General features: G+C 43.7%; 1 non-coding gene across 1 annotated transcript; it reads left to right on the top strand.

Annotated features, from left to right (window-relative positions):
• Positions 1–2561: 2561 nt before the first annotated feature.
• On the top strand, positions 2562–2666 carry LOC121454815. Its single transcript, XR_005975336.1, has one exon. It is a non-coding gene; the product is annotated as a U6 spliceosomal RNA (small nuclear RNA).
• Positions 2667–7123: the final 4457 nt, after the last annotated feature.

Raw genomic sequence — 7123 nt, 5'->3', positions numbered from 1 at the left:
GTGTGTGAGTAACAGGCTGCTTCATCCGTAGGTGAATGAGTCATGAAAGGATTATTCAAGGATTTTTTCTTTTTTTTCTTTTTTACCCTGGACTGGATTTGAGCATTTGCTGGTTTGGAGGTGGGGACGGGAAACGGCTGAGCCTTTGAGAGTGGGAAGAGTCTGGGGTTGGAAGCCGTGGCTTGTTAGGGGACTCTGCCCTATTGCTCAGCTGTGCTGACAATCCACTCGAGATATGTTGTATTAAAAGAAAGTGTGGCATGAGTCCAGCGGTTGAAATGCAGACGCCCACATGTATTTATATTCTTGGGGCCTGGGCCATGTGTGCGGTGACACAGTGTGCTACAAAGTCGTGGAACTGAAAATAACATATGTCTGTCTCAAGTGCCAGAGGAAATTGTGGTGCTGGTGAGAAGGCGCAGGGCGCAGATTTAGAAAGGAGGAAGAAACGCCTCCTGTGTCGCTGTGGTGTTTATCCCCAGGCCCTCGCTTCTCCTCACACATAGCAGGAGCAGCCGCAAAACCGACAGAGAAACAAATGCAGAAACGGCCCGGGCCTGCTTCCAGAGCAGGTTGGCTTTCCCGAGGCTGGCCTTGGAAATGAGTCCTAGCCGACTGAATTTTGACCCTGCACAGGCCCGAGCTGTGGTTTGCTGAGAACTTGGGAGGCTCATCTATGAGTAGAAGCCGTGGACGGTGCCGAAAAGGGACAGAGAAATGCTGCCAAGAAAGGGGGTCTCCTTCACCTCAAAACTGCCTGGACTCAAGCATGACTCAGGGAGGATTGATGAGACCGCCTAGTAAATACAATACTTTCTGTGCATGCACAAGGTCCCGAGTTCAAATCTTGGAACCTATGTAAAAAGCAAAAAGCTGGATGGGGCACTGTGTGCTTGTCAGCCCTGGGGACGCAGAGCAGGCAGATCCTTGGGGCTGCCAGCTTACTCGGCAAGCTCCAGGTTAGCGAGAGACCCTGCCTCATAAACAAACAAACAAACAAACAAATAATTAGAATAATAAAAAACCCCAACAATCAACCAACCGACAAACAAAAATGTTTGGGATGATAGCATCTGAGGAATGATAGTCAAGGCTGTCCCTTGGCCTCTGTGTGCACGTGCATGTGTTCTTGCATGCACATTAATGTGTGTGTTGCATACTTTTGGTCATGATACACATACACGCGGTATACTACGCGGGAAGCAGATCTCTGTGAGTATGAGGCCAGCCTACTCTACAGAGTGAGTTCCAGGATAGCGCGCGCGCACACACACACACACACACACATACACACACACACACACACACACACACACACAGCCCTTTAAGGAAAAAAAATACCAAATCAATTACTTGCAGTCTTTTAGGAACCAGAGAGCCATCTAGATTTCAGAAATCCATCTTCTTTGGATTTCGAGACCCGTGGGCTCACTGCCTTCCTCTGTATAGGGTGCTGTTCCTAAAGATGCCTGCTGTCTTCAAGCTCTGATTCTGAGTGTCTCTATAAACAAAGGTTACAAAGTTAAAGAAAGAATAATTCATCAAAAGTATTTTTTATTCCCTGAAAGCAGGTAAAAAATTTAGCTTCCTTGTTCCCATTTACTTACTCTGCCATTTTGGCCTGATCAGGCAAAATGATGTGGAGCCCATTAGGTGTTTATAGACAGAACTGAACAGAAAGAATAGAATTTAGATGCTTTCCTCTGATTCTGGGGTACACCTCTCTCAGAACACCGTGGACAGCCTGGAGTCCTCTCTTAGACACCACGGGGGTCTGGAGCCATCCTGTTAGACCCTCAGCAACTGCTCAAAGCTACAGATTTTAGCGTGTACATTGGCTTACATTTAACACCATCTCACTTCTTCTTCTTTTTGGCCTGTAGAGAGGACATATTCTCTACACCTGCTAGTGCTTCTCCTCCATCCCTGGCCCAGTTCCAGTGGATCACACAGATCTTCCTCTCGAACCACTTTCTTCCTGTTCATCATTTTATCCCCGCCCAAACACAAGCAGACATTCTCTGGGAACCTGTCAGCCAAGCCTGCCAGAGAGGCAAGTAGGTCATCAAAGTAGACAGAAGAGCTTCAGAGCTTCCTGTCCCTCCTCTCCTCCAAATCCAGTCCCCCAAGCTCATCCCCAGCTTCATAACAGATGACAGGTTGCATCCTCTCCTCACTCTCTGTCCCCATCTCAAGAGGACTAAGTAGATCTTGGAGGAACATACCTTCCATTCTCTTGTGGATTCTCCCAGCCCACTCCGCCAAGTCAACCCCATTCCTAAGTGTCCATACCTAACGGGATCCCAGAATAATTCCCAACCAGACAACACACAGGCACCACACTAACCCAAGAACCAGAGAGGGCAATGAAAACCAAGGAACAAGACACTCACTAGACAAAGACAAGACCAGAAGTACAATCTTCTCAAACTCAGATGACCAGGTACCAGCATGAAACACAATAGCAGTCACTAGAGCCCAGCTCTTCTACTTCAAGATGCCCTGAGAATTCCAACATAGCTGAAGCACAGTACAAAGACCTTAAAATAGCCTTTATGAGTGTCTGCTTCAGCAGCACATATACTAAAATTGGAATGATACAAAGAAGATTAGCATGGCCCCTGCTCAAGGATGGCATGCAAATTTGTGAAATGTTCCATATTTTTAAATCCTTATCCAAACCAACTAAAAGGCAGAGAGAGAATATCCAAAGTAACCAAATCAGAAACAAAAAGGGGGACATAACAACAGACTCAGAGGAAATACAGAGAATCACTAGGTCATGCTTCAAAAGAGTGTACTCCACAAAATTGGAAAATCTAAAAGAAATGGACATTTTTTGATAGCTACCACTTATCTAAGTTAAAATCAAGATCAGGCAAACAATTTAGATAGATCAATAATCCCTAAGCAAGTAGAAGCAGTCTTTAAAAGTCTCCCAAGGCCAGACAGTTTCAGTGCAGAATTCTACCCAACTTTCAAAGAAGACTAATACCAATACTCTTCAAATTATTCTACAACATAGAAACATAAGGAACATTGCCAAATTATTTCTATGAGGCCACAGTCACCCTGATAACCAAACCACACAAAGATTCAACAAAGAAAGAGAATTACAGACCAATTTCACTCATGGACAAACATGCAAAAATACTCAATGAAATACTGGCAAACTGAATTCAAGAATACATTAAAAAGATCATCCACCATGACCAAGTAGGTTTCATTCCAGAGATGCACGGATGGTTCAACACATGAAAATCTATGTAATACACCATATAATAAAACTGAAAGAAAAAAGCACATGATCATTTCCTTAGATGCTGAAAAAGCCTTTGAAAAAACCCAACAAACTTTCATGATAAAAGCCTTGGAGAGATCAGGCATACAAGGGACATGCCTAAATATAATAAAAGCAATATACAGCAAGCCAATATCAAATTAAGTAGAGAGAAACTCAAAGCAATTCCACTAAAATCAGGAACAAGACCAGGCTGTCCACTCTCTACATACCTATTCAATATAGTACTTGATGTTCTAGGTACAACAATAAGACAACTTAAGGAGATCAGGGATACAAATTGGAAAGGAAGAAAAGAAAGTCTTATTTGCAGATGATATGATAGAATACATAAGCAACTCTGAAAGTTCTACCAGGGAACTCCTACAGCTGACAAACACCTTTAGTGAAGTGACTGGATAAAAGATTAACTAAGCCCGGCAGTGGTGGCGCACGCCTTTAATCCCAGCACTCAGGAGGCAGAGGCAAGCGGATCTCTGTGAGTTCGAGGCCAGCCTGGGCTACAAGAGCTAGTTCCAGGACAGGAACCAAAAAAGACTACGGCTGTAGTCTTTCTTATTTTAAGGCATAGATAATTTGTCAATAAACAGCCTTGACTAATAAGCCACCTTCAATCTCTTCATGACCTTGAATGTGCGGTGCTCTCAAATCAGACAAAACCTGATGTGGTTTGTAAGCAAGAAGCCAGATGAGGAGGAGCACTTGAGAGTGGAGGATGTGCCATGGGAATCTTTCTGTTGTTTGAGATACAAATGGTAAATAAGGTAGGGGAGGAAGAAAGGGACACAGTAGAGGTCCTAGGACCAAGAAGTCTAAGAGTTTCAGCCTCTGGGTGCCTGACCCTCCCCTTCCTAAAATATGCTTCCAGGGTGATGAAGCCATTGGCTGGTGAGAAAGGCTCAGATTATCACTTGGATCTGCGATAATACAAGGTTGTTCTCAGAGCCAGGGTGGAAGAGCAGTTGGAGGATAGGTGGTAACTTCAAATCCTGCCCCGCCATTCACCAGGCCAGCAACCTCCAGATGATCATGGGTTCTCTAGGCCTTAGTTTCTCTATAAGATACAAAGCTCCTCCCCTCAGCAGTGCAGGCCAACAGAGCAATGCCTTTCCACATGAAGAAAGTTAGATTTGTCTACATTTCTCCCATATTTCTCTATAGTTTGCTGGGTGCCATCACTGACCAGTTCTACCATGTCACTCCCTTTAACCCCTGCCACTGGGACAGCACAGTCTGCTTCTTTTACAACTTGAGGGTGAGTTAAGAGCCTTGCCCTGGATTGTCCACTGTGCATGGGAGCTGCTAGGTCTGCATGGGCCACATCTGCCTTTCCATCAACCTGACTCATCTTTCATCAAGTAGTACCTTATTCAGTTTCAATGAGTATGTAAAATTTCTGTTCTTTTTGATATCCAGTTTTAATTCACCTGGCAGGCTGTAATCAGAGGCATGTCCCAAGCACAGAGTCCCGAATAATCACACAGAAATATATTAATTACAAACTGTTTGGCCTGTAGTTCAGGTTTATTACTAACTAGCTCTTACATTTAAATTAAGCCATTTCTATTAATTTATGCATTGCCACATGGCCATGGCTTATACCAGTCAGCTGGTATGTTGTTTCTTGGGCTTCTGCTTACTTCTCTCTTGACTCCACTCCTCCCTATCCAAGTACCAGGTTTAATTGTTCTGCCTAACCCTATCCTGCCTGGCTATTGGTCAAACAGCTTTTATTTTTCAACCAATGAGAGCAACATATATTCACAGCGTACAGAAGAATTATCCCACAGCATTAGTCAGATAGGATTCAGGGTGTAATTTTAATTTTATTGCGTCTGCTGAGATTTACTTTGTGTCTAATTGTATGGTCACTTTTGGAGAAAGTTCCATGAGATACTGAGAAGAAGGTGTATATATTCTTTTGTTTGGGGGTAAAATGTTCTGCAAATATTTGTTAGGGCCATTTGATTTATTCTATCAGTTAGGTCCAGCATTTCTCTGTTAAGTATTTGTCTGGATGACCTGTCTGTTGGCAAAGGGAGTATTGAAGTCTTCCAGTATTAGTGTGTGAGAGTCAATGTGTGATTTAAGTATGTATGTATGTGTGTGAGTGTGTGTGAGCGTGTGCATGCGTGTGTGTCTGTGTGTATGTATGTGTATATGTGTGTGTATGTGTGTGTCTGTATGTATATGCATATGTGTGTGTGTGTGTGTGTGTGTGTGTGTGTGTGTGTGTGAAACCCAGTGACAGTGCTGAGAAACAGATCATGCTCAAAGCTGGTCTCTCCCCATCAGCTTAGCCGCTTTCTGGATCACCAGAACTTAGGGCTGACTGTTTAGGTTACTTACTGGAGGGGTGATGTCTAGGTGCTAAGTTTCCTAATTGACTTCCCATCCTAGAAATTACCTTGGGAGCCTCTTATTCCTCCTCAAGGAGTGGTTCCTGGGAGAGCCACTGCCCAGAGCTGGCTAATTGCTCACCAACCATGTCTGGTCGCAGCTCATGAAATCATGCCAGACTCTTCCACAGGATATTGAAGAACTACAAAGCGACAAGAAGGTGACCTTAGGAGATTTCACAGTCAGAGACTGGGTGTGGGAAACTATTTTTATCATTAATTCACCAACAGGAGCGTGGGGAGGGGGAAGTAACAAAAATCTCACACAAGTAGTATATGCTATTTTTTAAAAGAGAATTAAGATAAACAAAAAGGAGGAAGGAGCAATAAAGCTACCTATAACCCTTTAATCCACAGGTAATCGTTTAAAAAATATTTCTAGAGTAATTTTTCAGACTTTCTTTGGCTTTCTCTCTTCGGCATGTTCTCTCTCTGTATATGACTCATATGTATATAAACATACTTACCTAAAGTTTATATGCACATCTGCACTCAGTGATTCCTCTCCTTGTGTGTTTGGATTTCTATACTTCCCAGTGTATTGTGGGCATCACTCCTGGCACTTAACATGTTTTCTACCTTTAACTGCTGTTTAATGAACCACTAGGCCCTGCCTGCTCATAGAACACAGTTTTGATTATTTCCCAAAGAAACGTTTGAAATGACCATGCCCCAGTAGATTTTTCAACAGACCATAAGGTCTTTCCTACTGTCTCCAACAATATCTATAGATAAACTGCTCTGCTGGTTAGTCTTGTGTCTGTGTGACACAGACTAAGGTCATCCAAGCAGAAGAACCCTCAATTGAGACAATGCGTCTGTAGTGTTGGCTTATAGGTAAGCCATGGGGCATGTTTTAGATGATTACTGAGGTGGGAGGGTCCAGCCCTATGACAAATTCTAATTGGTCTTAATAATAAAAACTCTGAGTCAGCTATCAGAGGGTGAAAGCTGGAGAAACCAGAGCGGCCAGCCACTAGAGTTCTTACCTTTACCAATGCTCAGACCAAAGGAGCGATCCTATCCTCAGACTGCCTCCTCAGACTGCACTGAGCTCCTGTCTCCTCCTACCTTTTATTTCTCTGTCTGCCCAGCCATATCACTCCTGTCTCAATTTCCTTAGTGCTAGGATAAAGGCATGTGATCCCAAGTGCTGAGATCACCTTTGTGTGAGCACTGTTTCTCTTTTATACTGGATCAATTCTGTGTAACCCAGGGTGGCCTTGAACTCACAGAGATCCCTCTGTCCCCTGAGTCCTGGGATTAAACATGCATGCCACCCACAGCCTCTAGTGGCTTAGCTCTGCACTCTGATCTTCAGACAAGCTTTGTTAAAACACAAACATAATATCACTACACAGCCCACTGTGGGTGATGCCAGCCTGGGCAGGTGGTCCTGGGAGGTATAAGAAAGGAACATGAG

This window comes from Microtus oregoni, unplaced genomic scaffold (assembly GCF_018167655.1).
Source record: "Microtus oregoni isolate MIOR12 unplaced genomic scaffold, Mior012 000012F_ref0000307, whole genome shotgun sequence".
In the NCBI taxonomy this organism is placed as follows: Eukaryota; Metazoa; Chordata; class Mammalia; order Rodentia; family Cricetidae; genus Microtus; species Microtus oregoni.
This window is presented reverse-complemented; position numbering and strand designations above follow the sequence as displayed.